Here is a 15,165-nt window from a genome sequence, read left to right as displayed (position 1 = left end):
CAGGCACGGTGGCTCAAGTCTGTAATCCCAGCACTTTGGGAGGCTTAGGCGGGTGGATCACGAGGTCAAGAGATCAAGACCATCCTGGTCAACATGGTGAAACCCCGTCTCTACTAGAAATACAAAAAATTAGCTGGGCCTGCTGGCATGTGCCTGTAATCCCAGCTACTCAGGTGGCTGAGTCAGAAGAATTGCCTGAACCCTGGAGGTGGAGGTTGCGGTGAGCCGAAATTGTGCCATTGCACTCCAGCCTGGGTAACAAGAGTGAAACTCTGTCTCAGAAAAAAAAAAAAAGTATTTTCTTTAAGGATGTTGAATATTGGACCCCACTCTCTTTGGCTTGTAGGGTTTCTGCAGAGAGATCTGCTGTGAGTCTGATGGGCTTCTCTTTATGGGTAACCTGACCATTCTCTCTGGCTGCCTTTAGCATTTTCTCCTTCATTTCAACCCTGGTGAATCTGACGATTATGTGCCTTGGGGTTGCTCTTCTTGAGGAATATCTTTGTGGTGGTCTCTGTATTTCCTGGACTTGAATATTGGCCTTTCTTGCTAGGTTACAGAAGTTTTCCTGGATAATATCCTGAAGAATATTTTCCAGCTTGGATTCATTCTCTCCATCGCATTCTGGCACACATATCAAACGTACATTAGGTCTTTTCACATAGTCCCCTATATCGTGGAGATTTTGTTCATTCCTTTGTGCCCTTTTTTCTCTAATCTTGCATTCTCATTTTATTTCATTCAGTTGATCTTTGACCTCTTTCTTCTGCTTGTGTCAATTCAGCTGTTGAAACTTGTTTATGCTTTCTGAAGTTCTCGTGTTGTGTTTTTCAGCTCCATCAATTCACTTATATTCCTCTCTAAGCTGTTTATTCTCATTAGCATTTTGTCAAATCTTTTTTCAAGGTTCTTAGTTTCTTTGCATTGGGTTAGAACTTTTTTTTTTTTCCGCTCAGAGAATTTTGTGACACCCCATTGTGTTAGTGCAAAATCTCCTGAAACTGATAAGCAACTTCAGCCAAGTCTCAGGATACAAAATCAATGTGCAAAAATCACAAGCATTCCTGTACACCAGTAACAGACTTAAAGAGAGCCACATCAAGAACGAACTGCCATTCACAATTGCTACAAAGAGAATAAAATACCTAGGAATACAACTAACAAAGGATATTAGGGACCTCTTCAAGGAGAACTACAAACCACTGCTCAACAAAATAAGAGAGGACACACATAGACGGAAAACATTCCATGCTCATGGTTAGGAAGACTCAAAATTGTGAAAATGGCCATACTGCCCAAAGTAATTTACAGATTCAACACTATCCCATCAAGCTACTAAAGACCTTCTTCACAGAACTGGAAAAAACCACCTTAAACTTCATATGGAACCAAAAGAGAGCCTGCATGGCCAAGTCAATTCTGAGCAAAAAGAATAAAGCTGGAGGCATCATGCTACCTAATTTCAAACTATACTACAAGGCTACAGTGATCAAAACAGCATGGCACTGACACCAAAACAGAGATATAGACCAATGGTACAGAACAGAGGCCTCAGAGGCACCACCACACATCTACAAGCATCTGATCTTTGACAAACCTGACAAAAACAAGCAATGGGGAAAGGATCTCCTGTTTAATTAATGGTGCTGGGAAAACTCTCTAGCCATGTGCAAAAAGCAGAAACTGGACCTCTCCCTGACACCTTACACTAAAATTTACTCCAGATGGATTAAAGACTTAAACATAAGACCTAACACTATAAAAACCCTAGAAGAAAACCTAGGCAAAACCATTCAGGACATAGGCATAAGCAAGGACTTCATGACTAAAGCACCAAAAGCATTGGCAACAAAAGCCAAAATAGACAAATGGCATCTGATTAAACTCCAAAGCTTCTGCACAGCAAAAGAAACAATCATTAGAGTGAACTGGCAACCAACAGAATGGGAAAAAATTGTTGCAATCTACCCATCTGACAAAGGACTTATATCCAGAATCTACAAATAACTAAAACAGATTTACAAGAAAAAAAAATCCATTCAAAAGTGGGCAAAAGATATGAACACTTTTCAAAAAAAGCACATATGAGGCCAACAAACATGAAAAAATGCTCATCATCACTGGTCATTAGAGAAATGCAGATCAAAACGACATTAAGATACCATCTCACGCCAGTTAGTATGGCAATCATTACAAAATCTGGAGACAACAGGTGCTGGAGAGGATGTGGAGAAATAGGAACATTTTTACACTCTTGGTGGGAGTGTAAATTAGTTCAACCATTGTGGAAGACAGTGTGGCAATTCCTCAAGGACCTAGAAATAGAAATTCCATTTGACCCAGCAATCCCATTACTGGGTATATACCCAAAGGATTATAAATCATTCTATTATAAAGACTCATGAACATGTATGTTCATCACAGCACTGTTTACAATAGCAAAGACTTGAAACTAACCCAAATACCCATCGGCGATAAACTGGACAGGGAAAATGTATACATCATGGAATTCTATGCAGCCATACAAAATGAAAAGTTCGAGTCTTAGTAGGGACATGGATAACCTTGGAAACCATCATTCTCAGCAAACTGACGCAAGAACAGAAAATCAAACACTGCACGTTCTCACTCATAGGCGGGTGTTGAACAATGAGAACACATGGACACAGGGAGGGGAGCATCACACACTGAGGTCTGTTGGGGGTGGGGGCTAGGGGAGGGACAGTTGGTGGTAGGGAGTTGGGGAGGGTAACATGGGGAGAAATGCCAGATAGAGGTAATGCGGATGGAGGCAGCAAACCCCATTGCCATGTATGTACCTATGCAACAGTCCTAAATGTTCTTCACATGTACCCCAGAACCTAAAATGCAATAAGAAAAATTTATATATATATATGAAAAGAAAGAAAAATAAAAGCAAGCATATAGGTGGACCTGTGCAGTTCAAGGCCATGTCGTCAAAGGGTCAAAGTCAATTATACTTTTTATGAATTAGGGGATGAGCTCTGTCCTCACGTAGTCCTCATGTAGTAAGGAAACCAGGCATGTGTGCAGTGAAATGGCAGCATTTGGACAGTTAATGAAAATGGATCCAAACCTATATACTAAAGAAAAAAGAAATTTTTGTTTTAAACTCCACCAATTCCCCTCCCTACCTCAAATCAGACTTTACAGTCTATTCTCTAGTAAAAGAAAGTTATAAATGAAATACAGAGTAAAAAGAGAAGTTTTAACTTTCGAACTACCAAGGACCGTGGTCTAGGTGACTTACATTCACTCCCTTTAAAGGGTAACTTGTTACTTTTCCGGTTAAAGAGACAGAATACTTTTTTTAACTGCTAACAGTGGGTTCAGCCATGGATTTGCTGTGACCAACAGAATGAGGCAGAAATTGCAGTGTGATAGTTCTAAGCCTGATAAATTAAAAGGATCCTTTGTTTCTATTTGGCCTCCTAGGATTTTGACATCTCATAAGAAGATCATGCTGGAGAAAACCAGAATATTTTACCCCACAATATGAGTAAACAAACTGCCTCAAGGTGTCTCTGACTATGACCTCCACCTTTGTCTCTCAATCCTTTGTCTCTCTCCCAAAGCACATGATAAGGCTGCTCTCTGAAGTTCCCTTATCTACTCAGAAATTGGACCCCCCCCAAAGTGGAACACTGCTTTCCATCCCCTCCCTGAAATCTCATTATCTACCAAGGAGAGAAGACTGAGCAATGCAATTACACCTGGACAGACTTATTCCCAAGATGATGCTTGTTTCTGGAGCACATACAAATTCCAAAGAGAATCAATTCCAAGTTAACTTCTGTCTTCCAAGTCCATTCTGTTTTCCTAATAACCATTAATTGCCCCTTAAAAAAACCTGTCTACATTCCCCATCTCTCCCCTTCCCTATGAAGAAGGGTATATAAATTTCTGTACCCCATTGGGTTATTGGGCAATAATTCCCCTGTGATTCTCCCATCCTATGTACATTAAAATAATGTTTGCTTATTTTATTCACGGTGAAGCTGCCTTTTGTAGTTGAATTTTTAGTGAAATTTCAGGGGGTAAAGGGGAAGCTTTCCCTTGTCCCCTACAATGCCTGTCCCTGTGGATTCAGGAAAGGATGAGAGACACATGGAGCAGAGCTGAACCAGCCCACCCTAGCTAGAATAGCCTGTGCCAAGTCACCCAGCAGAGTTGCATGCCATCTAAGTGTTTAACATCTCCTACTGCGGTGTACAGTTGCTTTGCAGTTTTAGTGTTAAAAAGCTAGCTAATACTAACAATTTTATTTTGTTGATATATTAAAATTAATTTTAGTTTTTAAAGATACCTTCTACTTTTTCAAATCACTGCCTTTGTCCTTAATACCCAATATTATCTTCTCATTTTCCCAGGATATAACATATATGTTGGGCAAATTTCATAACTGTTTTCTTCAGTCATGTACTGAAAAACAAATAGCAAAATCAAGTGGTACCGCCATAATGACAGTCATATAGACTAACAGAATAAAATAGAGAGCCCAGAAATAAACTCCCACATATACCAACAAATAATATTTTAGTAAGGGCACCAAGACCACTTACTGGGAAAAGGACAATCTTTTCAACAAACAGTGTTGGGAAACTGGATATCCAAATGCAAAAGAATGAAATTCAACTCTTACCTTATACCATTGGCAAAAATTAACTCAAAGTCGATCGCAGACCTAAACATTAACAGCTAAAACAATAGAATTCTTAGAAGAAAACATGGTAAAAGATTTATGATGCTGGACTTTGCAACGACTCTTTACATATGACACCAAAAGCACAGATGACAAAAGACAAAATAAATAAATTGGACCTCATCAAAATTAAAGCCTTTTGTGCATCAAAGGACACTATCAACAGAGTGAAAAGACAATTTACAGAATGGAGAAAATATTTGCAAATCATGTATCTGATAAGTAATTAACATCCAGAATATATGAAGAACTCTTACAACTCAGCAACACCAACAAAATCCAACTTAAAAATAGACAAAAGACTTGAATAGACACTTAAAAAAAACCATAAATGGCCAATAAACACACGAAAAGATGTTCAACATCATTTTGCTAATCATAAGAAAAGTGCAAATCAAAACCACAATGAGATACCACTTTATACCCACCAGATCAGCCATTATAAAAACAAACAAAACAATAGGAAACAACAGGTGTTGATGAGGATGTGGAGAAAAAGGAATCTTTCTGTATTCTGGCGGGAATGTAAGTGGTACCTCTTCAGTAAGAAACAAAAGTAAATCTAGAAATACTATATAATCCAGCAGTTCTACTTTTAAGTATGCCACCTGAAGAATCAAAATCAGGAACTCAAACTGATTTTGAAACACTCATGTTTTTAGCAGTATTATTCATGATAACAAAACATATAAACAATCCAACTATTCATCAAGCGGGTAAAAACTGTGAAATATACATGCAATGGAACACGATTTCACCTTAAAAAGGAAGGAAATCCTGACACCTATTATAACCTGGGTGAACCTAGAAGATATTACGCTAGGTAAAATAAATCAGTCATGAAAGAATGCATACTGTATACTTCCAGCTATGTAAAGTACTTAGAGTAGTCACATTGGTAGAGACAGAAAGTACAAGCATGGTTGACAGACACTGGAATAATGGGAAGTTATTGCTTAATGGGTATTAAGTTTCAGTCTGGGAAGATAAAAAGTTCTGGGGATCGATTATGGTGATGGTTGAACAATGATTTGAGTGACTGTACTTACTGCCATTGAACTGTACATATAAAAATGGTTAAATGGTAAATTTTATATATGTTTGATCACAATAAAACAAACAGATAAAAACCTTAAAAGCAAGCAAACTGATTTCAGACCATTTTACTCTTCTGAACCATCCAATTGAGCATTGATCCTGAGTTGACACTAAGTAAACCTCAAACTTAGGATCCTAAAGCAGAGGGTGGTGGGAGGAAGACATGCTAAGACATGCAGGTTGTATCTGTTGTTGATGGGTTTTATTTTCAGTCTCCTCCCACCTTCTTCTAGTTCTATCTTTCTAGAGTTAAAGTCTAGAGGAAGAGTTGAGAGAGATGTTAGGGGTTATTTAATGGAGCAATTCCATTGATTCTGGTGAAGAGATACTTTCTGTCACTTTCTGGCTTGGTATAGTCTGACTGCTGCTGTAGCCTCAGCTGGTATGTGGTTTCTATGCGTGGCATGCTCTCCCAAGATCTCTGCCTCTTACCTGGCTCTGTTTCCATTGAAACCCTGTGGCAAGACTGCTGATTCTGTAACTCAGCAAGTATCCAGGCAGGGAGCGAGATGCCAGCCTCCCTTTACTTTAATTTACTACCTATAATTTACTTTAAAACACATCAGTATAGACAGTGGGATATAATGGCCTGTGCATTGAATTCATTCTCTTGGAAAAGTTTGTCCACATTTAATGTAATCTAATCAGAAATGCATAGTCCAATGAAGCATAGCTAGCATTTGAAGATTTCAATCAGGGATCTACAGATTGCTAAGATATGCATTTTCAATCTTTATTGGAGGACTGACTTACTAGGATAAGGTATATGTGAAGAATGAAGTGTGGAGTTTAGAATATGGGGTTGGCTAAAAAGTCTGTCCTTGTATAAACGGGTGAACCATAGTCAATCTGTCCACTCTTGCAACCTAACACATTTAGAGAAATACATTTGGTCCATGGCATTCTATACTCTGTCTTGCCCACTTCACCCCACAGTCTGAAGGATTCTGTTATCTGATTCAATTAGAAAATTAGTTGATCATGCTATCAGAACATTGCTGAAAACTTTCATGTGGCCAGTTGTCAAAGCACCTAATAGCCAGAGTAGGAATTCCCTGAGTTTACAGAAAAAGATTGAATGTTCCATTTTTGTGTCTGTTTGCTAAAAAATGTTTACGTGAGTCATGAAATTTGTTCCAAACCCTTAGTAGGTGCTCAATAATGCCTGCAGAATAAAACTTGCATAGGAACCTAAAAGACCTCCTATTTCTCACTTGCAAAAGAAGAAATGAGGCCTGACTAGAAACTGAGCAATCAGGAAAATTTATTTATATGTGAGAATCTAATACACAGAGATAACTGGATATGGATAGCTAGACAGATGAATAATAGATAGATAAATGAACTATTTCATTGCTTCCATGTCTGTTTATAAGGGTTAAAGGGTTCATCTACAATTCTCTTTACATGCTTAACCTCTCCTAAGAGTCAGGAATAATGCACCCTCTTGCAGCCCATTCCAGGGGACACCAAGTGAAGTGTCTCCCTTGAGTCCAATTACACCCTCTTCCAAATAGGAGCCCTGTTACTTTCATGAAATTGTAAAATCTCAGAGGAATAGCAGCTGCTTCTGCAGCTGTAATGCTGAATAGAACCTTAAGTAAATAGCTAGAAAGGCCAGTGAACAATGAATTATAATAAACCAACTATAATTAGTAATAAAAGCCTTAAAATAACTGTACTCATGAGATAGTATTGGTCATATCCTTGCTGTGTTCTGGAAATAATAGAATCATTTTTTTCACCCAGTGTAACTACAATGGTAATTAAAAGCTGATTTAGGATCAAAGGCAACCTCAAGGTTATAAATGTAAGTAGCTCGCTCTGAAAGTGTAAGTAGCTTGTTCATATTCACGTATTCACATTTAAAATAAAAATTGGGAAGGGGCTTTCATAGTCTGCTTTAGAAAAAAATATCAGCTGATAAGTGAAGCAAATCACTCAATTGATTCAAAAGCATTGCCTAAACATTTTGAGGAGAGAAGACACAAGTCGGCAGGAGGGGGAAGAAGTATCTGTTTATACAGTGCTTTCTCTCTAGAAAGGAAAATTTTAATTGCTAATGCCCATGATGTAAGATGTGAAAGAAATTGAACTAATAGTGAATAATATAAGCAAAAGTAGTTGATTGATACTTCCAACAGTTTTTAGCAAAGGTAGGGACTTTCTGGTCCTAAACCAATTTCACCTTTGCTGTGTGGTACAAATATCTATTTATCATTGTATTTTTCTCACTGTTTCATAACCATTTATTATTACAGATTTTATAAATTACTTGATAAAATTAACATCTCTAGATATAAGCACAAAACCACAGCAGAGAGAATGTATCAATATCATTAAGGGCAATGTTAAAAAAATGTATTATATTTGGGGCTTCACGATGAGTATAATATTCTATTAACAAGGAATCTTCAACGGGGACACATGGTGTGATCCCATATCATTGGTAATAGTGAGCAAAATAAAAACAGACTTGCCCTCATGGAGTTTATAGTTCACCTGCAGAGACTGGCATTCATCAATTAATGACACAGAGATGTGTGCAATCACTAAGTCCTTTAAAGGGGATGTCCAGAAGCCCATGAAAAGTGTAGAACAGAGAATCAGCTAGTCTGGGGAGGGTGGGGAGGTGGTCAGAGGATGAATCCCTGAAGAAGAACCCTTTTGGACAGGAAGGGTGACCACTAGGTGAAGGCACCCTCTGGAGGAGGGCAAGGGGAACATGGCATGGGAGGGGGTAATGGAGAAGAGTCAGTTTCACATTTGCAAAAATTATATGGCTAAAGGTGACATGGCACGTAAGCAGAACTCACAAAAGCCATTTTTTTTCCTACAAGAAAAATTTTGCAAATGTGTTTATTTGTTCCATTGTTAAGCAGGCATGGTACATCTGACATGAGTATTCTCTCTTTCCTCTTTTATGCTGCTGGCATCCTTTCATGAGTTAAGACGTAACCACAGAATCTTTGTATACTTAGCATTGCAGAAATTCACCAAGGGAAGCAGCTACCCATGTGTTAACCCCATCATAAAGGTAAGGAACCCACGTGATTATTAACCTGTATGTTCCCAGCGTCAACTTCCTTTCGTGTGACACGTCCTCAATAAACATAGACTAACACAAAGCATGCAGGAAGATCATGAGCAAGGACAGTAATAAGACAACGAGACTGATTTACTCACTCATTTGTTAAAACATATTACTGATCACCTACCAACTGCCAACCATTTTTTTTTCTGATTTGTAGGAATAGTCACATCACAAACAGAAATAAACCTTAGAACTTCTTTGCTAATGGGATCAAAAGAAACCTTAATAAAGTAATTAAATCAATAAAATAATATGTTGTGATAGATGCTCCTATAAAGGCAAAAAATTAGGTGATGACAGAATAATATATGCTACTCAGAAAAGTCTTCTCTAATCATGGCATATCTGAGCTGAGATATCAATGAAGGATGAAAACAAGTCCACTTTAAGAAGCACAGGTGAAGAGCAGACAGACACACACCTCAGGTTGAGGAAGAGCTGGAATATTCTTGGAAGCGACAGGGACAGAGACTCATTCGTGCTATTGAAGAGAGTGGTTAACAAGCAGGAGAAAGGCAGATTATGAAGATCAAGAATCAGGCAAAAGTAGAAGCATGCAGGTATGTCTAGGGCAAGGAAGACAATCTAGATTTTCTTCTGAGACCATGGGAAAGTGAACGGTAGGTGTTAGGCAGCAGAGTGGCCAGCACCTCAGGGTGCATGTCTTACAGACATCTTTCTGATTAAGAACAACTGGATTTCAGAGGGCAAGCATGAGAGCAGGAACATATACCCAATACAAATGATTACATGGTTTGTGAACAGGGAACCTATTTCTCTATCTTGGCTACAAGGAAAAACAGAAATAAAGCAGAGCAAATATGTTAACCTATGAAGGTGAAAATAAAAACAACTGACAGATATGATCATGTTATCTAACAGAATAAAATAAAGAATGGATGAGCAAACGAAGAATGAATAAGTGAATTAAATCCAGACATGAACTGAGGAATTGGTTTGTGCAAGGCCTATAATCATTCATGGGCACACCAAAGAATACCTATCTATCTTAAACCAGGATCTTTTGATTTCAACCATAATTTGTGACATGATCCTGCCTCTACTTCACATTCCATTGGGCAAATATTTTCCTGTAACATGGGCATACTGCTTTGAAAACAGTATTTTTCTATTATCTAGCATCAAAACATTTTTATGGCTCAGATTAATTTTTTGCCTGAACTCCAGAGGAAACCCTTCTAATGATATTCTGATTGGTGTCAAGGAACACACTGGTTTAATTCAGTCCAGCTGTGACCATTTGTGCTCATTTCTCTTCTCTGTGAAGGTGCACCTTTTTGCTTGTGGCCACCTAATTCTTGACACTGGGTTTTCCACCATCATGATTTGACCTGGGTCCCTGATTTCCCACCTTGGCCTTTTGACCTCTCCCATTTCTCACACTGAGAGTATATTTTCTTTGGCTTCTGACCTAAGCTTTTCTCATTAGCAGGCACTAATGAGCACTCCAGCGAAAGTAGTAAGAAGACCTTGTCACACCTCTATCTCTCTTGGAACTTATGTGATGCCAGGCTGACTTTCAACCCAAAGAAAAGTAGGATCAAAATATGTTTACAGACTTGTCATCATAAAAAGAAAGAAGGTTCTAATTTGGACACATCTTACTGACTGAGCGAGGCTTCATAGTATTAGAGACAAACAAATTTGTATCTTTTTAACTCTGTCCTATATAGGGTCCCTGAAACAATATGAATATCCAACATATTTAGAGTATTTCAGACACTGCTACTTGTTTTACATGTGTTTTCTGGTTCCATTTTTATAATGAACTCATTAGATAGATTCAATTTTTATTCCCATTTTACAGATTGGGAGACCATGATTTGAAGATGTGAAATAGCTTACCAAGGTTATATGGTTAGAAAAGTCAGAATTCATCTCAGGCCTGTGTGCTAAAACCTTCACCTTTAGCTACTATTAATAGCTGGAGTATTTTCCAAGAAAGTAAAGCACTTATTCCTCTATGCTATATTCTACTTTATTTCTGGGTTTAAAATAGATTAAATTCATGTCATAACAAGAAAACAGGATGTTTTTAAGTGAAAAGGCTCCATGTATGAGTTGAAAACCTAATTATCATTATACTAGCATATCTAGCCAAAAAGATTTAAAATATTAACAATAACATTAATTTTCTGTATGGATTATTTTGGCATTGACATAATATAAAATAGCAGGCCAGCCATTCAAATTCCATAACCAATTCTTAAGACTTATCTAAAACCTAAACTCTCCCTTAATATATTCAACTGAATTTCAGTGTTATGGATAATTTTTCTCACCCTTGTGTGAATTATTTTTCTTTCTGTCTCTAAACAGGAGGGGAAAATCTGTATCTCCAAACAAGATGTTGTAAAATTTGCAGAATACCAAAAATTTAGCTTCAAGGCTAGAAAACTCAATTTATTTAATAATTCAAACCTGTCTTCCTAGGTGGGCTTCACAATTGCAGTGAAAAGTTAGGAGCATGAGACTGCCTTCCCCAGGAAGCACGCTCTTCTTAGCATACTGATCGGAATATTTCCCTCTTTGTCTTCAATGGATCAATAATATTGAGGCTGCCAAAGTATCTGTCCAACAGATGGACTCCATTTCAGAATTCACTCTTGAAATTTTTTTCCAAAACAGCAGCTGATATTATCACAACTCATCAATTTCTTACCTCCTCTGACCATAGCTTATATGTATTTAACATCAAGAGTTCTTATCCTCTTTTACATTATAGCAGTTTCCTTTGGGATATTTCAGAAAGTAAAGTGCTCTTTGGGAACTATTTAATTTTTCCTCGGCTTGTTCTTTTTCCTGCCCATCTACACTTGCCCCCCTAAAATCCCATAGACTTGTCATTTTTAAAGCTGAAGTATCAGCTTTATCATAAAGTTTATCCTCTGTAGGCATGAACAAGCAAAACAAAAGTGAAAGGAAAGAACTGAAACACCAAGAAAACACATACACATACACACACACACACACACACACACACACAACTATAAATCTGTAGAAAGCATACATACACAGAAGCAGCCTACTTTGTGTTAAAAACAAAAAGAATAGAAAATTTCATTAAAACCTCACAAAAAGCCCCAGAAATGTCTAATGTTACAAGTTTAAAAGCTAGACATTCTCAAGCATTTATTAAAAAGAAAACTAAATAATACATTCTCTCAGTTGTGAGTTTTTTTAGAGTTTTCAGAGTGCTGTTACATAAGTGATCTCACTGCTTTTTGGAGCTTGAAAAAATCTAATGCAATGTGTAATTTGCCTCGGTACTATGGCATGTTTCTATTTTATAAAAGAAAACTATAAATAAGGTTTTGTGCAAAAAAAAGCAAAACAAACTGCGTACTAAATAAGAGAAGGCATCCATGAAGATGGCAAGGACAGTCGTTTCAAGAAAGCACATAATTAACTGTGGCTTGGAACTTTTCCAAAATCTCATTCACCAACTGGCTAACACTTAGGCTGAAACACGCTGGGTGACAGAAAGAACGCTCAGGGTGAGAGCTACCAGCTCTGAGACAGAGTCTCATTAGAACACATCAGGGCTCCCTCTACTATGGCCCTTCCTGGTCTAGGGCAATAGACGCAATGAAGCAAAAGGGGACCTCGACATGTGCTCATCTGACAGCACAGCCAAGTCAGGATGGTAACTTAGATTGAAAATCAAAGAAAAAGATCACACTAGTAACAATTGTGAACACACAAAATTGAAACCTGACTGAGTCCTAGATGGCAGATTTTATATTTAGGTCTGTTCATGGATATTGATATAATTTTTAAAAAATGTTTTCTGTTATCATTTGTTTATTCAGTCATTTAAATAACTTCCCTTAAACAGCTATACCTCAGACAATATAAGACACTGTCATATCAGCAAGCAGCTCCTGGACTAGAGATGAAATTGACGAGTAAGGAGAATCATGGTAAGTGCTAAGTTGAGAGCGTGATGAGGGACCCAGGTAACTAACTTAGCCTGGGAGGAGAGAGAAGCAGCTGTTTGTTTTTTGATAAATACATGCATTATTTTTTTCATGTATGTGAGTAGCAATAAAGGTTACAATTACCACTAAGAACAAGTAAAAAAACAAATAAAGCTACTGCCAATTTGCCTATGTACTTAGGAACAAGAATTCAAATACTTTGATTGGGTGAACACAGTAGTGACTCTTTAGTGTTATGACACATGTGCTGTCATTCCCGGGGATTACCTACAGAAGAGCTTCAACAGGGTGCTGCTCTCTAAACACCACGCAGAGCCATCTGGATGTCTTCGTTGAATCTGGAAGAGGGGAAAAGCACCAGTTAAAGCTATCAGCTTATGACACAAAGGTAGCACTGAGAATAAGTGATAGGAAATATCCACACCACAAAGATCTGCCCACCAAACACAGAGAATGCCAAGGACATAGGTGGATTAGTGGGTTTATCTCAGAAGTGACAGGTTTCTGCATTTCAGAAGCATCATGCTGGAGTGGGTGATGGAAGAGCTTTATACGAATAAAACCAAGATCCCCATTCAATGGAAAACATTGGGTTTCTTTTTTGATCTAAACCCAGTTTGGAAATCCTAGATTAACCCGGTAGAGCCAATTTTTCTTCAATTTCAGTTGCTGCTTCCATGAGGATTCGAGGAAATTCTGAAATGCAGCATCTGTCACTATAACCATTAATAAACATGATATGGAAGTAAAGAGAAAACGCTTTTTTAAAAAACCAACTTTTTAATAGTTTTACTTTCTTCCCAAAGGTCACATAAGCTATTTGTCTGTCTCTCTGTTGGGTGGCTGCATTCATTTCATTTCATCATTTAGAGAGATGATCAGAAAGTCATTTTTTGTCTTATATTTGGACTTAATTTACTGAAAATAAATGCAATGGGCAAAAGGCTGCAAACCAGCATATCTTACTCTGAATCAACTATCTCATTATTAAGCCTTTCTATTGGGTTCAGTCTTCAATAAGAATCTTAGAGAATTTACAACATGCCACCATAACTCACTTGTGAATTTCTTTTAATGTTGGTAGCATAAGTTAAACACAATAACCAAAAGAAAATTACGTTTGAACCTTCTCCCAGCATAAGCTTGAGAATGAAGGTGACAAGGCAAATATTTAGGAGTATACACAAGTGGAGAGACACCTGATGATTTTATCAGTTTCCTGAATTGCTTTGGGACTTTTCTCTGAGTTCTGACAGGCAATCAGATGAAAACTGTCAATGATGATAATTGGAAAAGACCTCTTTAGCAAAACCTGATGTTGGAGCTCTAAAATATTTCTCACTCTACGTACATTAGAGTTTCTGGAACTACAGTCACAAGAGAAACACAGTGGAAATAGAAAAGCAGATGTTTTGGCCTCTATTTCCAAGGTAACTATCCTAACTGCTAATTCATAATGAATATTAGCTCTAGAGAGCTTTGCTTCTTGGGCCTAGTTATTCAAACGGGAACCTAAAACCCTCTGCAGAACTCTGTTTTGATGACCATGATAGTCCCTTTTGCTTCTGAAAGGAACATAACAATAATTAAGCACTTAAATCTACAGATGAGGCTACTTTCTTCTTCTTAAAAAAAAATCACCAGGCTCTTTATAAACAGAACATAATTAATATAACTAGTTTCATCATAATTATCAGCCTCATAAGACAAATTTTGTACCCACGATGTACAATCTGCACAGAATTCCCTAAGTTATAACTACGGAGAAAGTTACTGATCATCAGAGTTTACCAAATGACACTGTAAAGAATTACTAATCCTGTTAGAGTAGCTGGTTCCATTTACCAGAAGATATTAAAACCCTGTCAGTGTGATTTCTATCATGAAGGTTTTCACCGGAATAATAAAAAATGAATGAAGGAAATCAAATGTAGTCATCTAGTTAAATATTCATTTTCCAATATTTAGAGAGCTGTTTATGATACTTTGAACACCTGGCCTTTACTAGAGTATTGCCTGATTTTAAACTTATCACATGATAGCAAATTCCAGGAAGGGTACCAGTTAAGCCCATAACTATGAAAAAGCCAAAATCATGAGGTGTCCTTCTTCTGAATCCAAGAATATGGAACAAACGGTAGATTCTAGTAAAAAAAAAAAAAAATCCTGGAGAATTCTTTCAGTTCCTAGGCCAGAGAGGCAAGTGAAGCTCTGATGATTCAAAATTTAAGAAGACATTCACTCAGAGGTGTGGACCCCCACCCGTTCTTGAAGCTGAGAGAAAGGAC

At 37.5% G+C, this 15,165-nt stretch overlaps 1 protein-coding gene across 3 annotated transcripts in view; it reads right to left on the bottom strand.

Annotated features, from left to right (window-relative positions):
* The window catches only part of TENM2 (teneurin transmembrane protein 2), a 3,966,312-nt gene that overhangs the window by 1,655,634 nt on the left and 2,295,513 nt on the right, over window positions 1–15,165 (bottom strand). For all 3 annotated transcript variants that reach the window (XM_078359011.1, XM_078359016.1, XM_054252473.2), the window contains exon 9: window positions 13,149–13,215. The gene's annotated coding sequence lies outside the window, so the exon portion shown is untranslated. The remainder of the gene's footprint in view (window positions 1–13,148; window positions 13,216–15,165) is intronic.

The sequence above is a fragment of the Callithrix jacchus genome, chromosome 2, assembly GCF_049354715.1.
Source record: "Callithrix jacchus isolate 240 chromosome 2, calJac240_pri, whole genome shotgun sequence".
In the NCBI taxonomy this organism is placed as follows: domain Eukaryota; kingdom Metazoa; phylum Chordata; class Mammalia; order Primates; family Cebidae; genus Callithrix; species Callithrix jacchus.
Note: the sequence above shows the minus strand (reverse complement) of the source record. Positions and strands in the feature narration are given on the sequence as shown.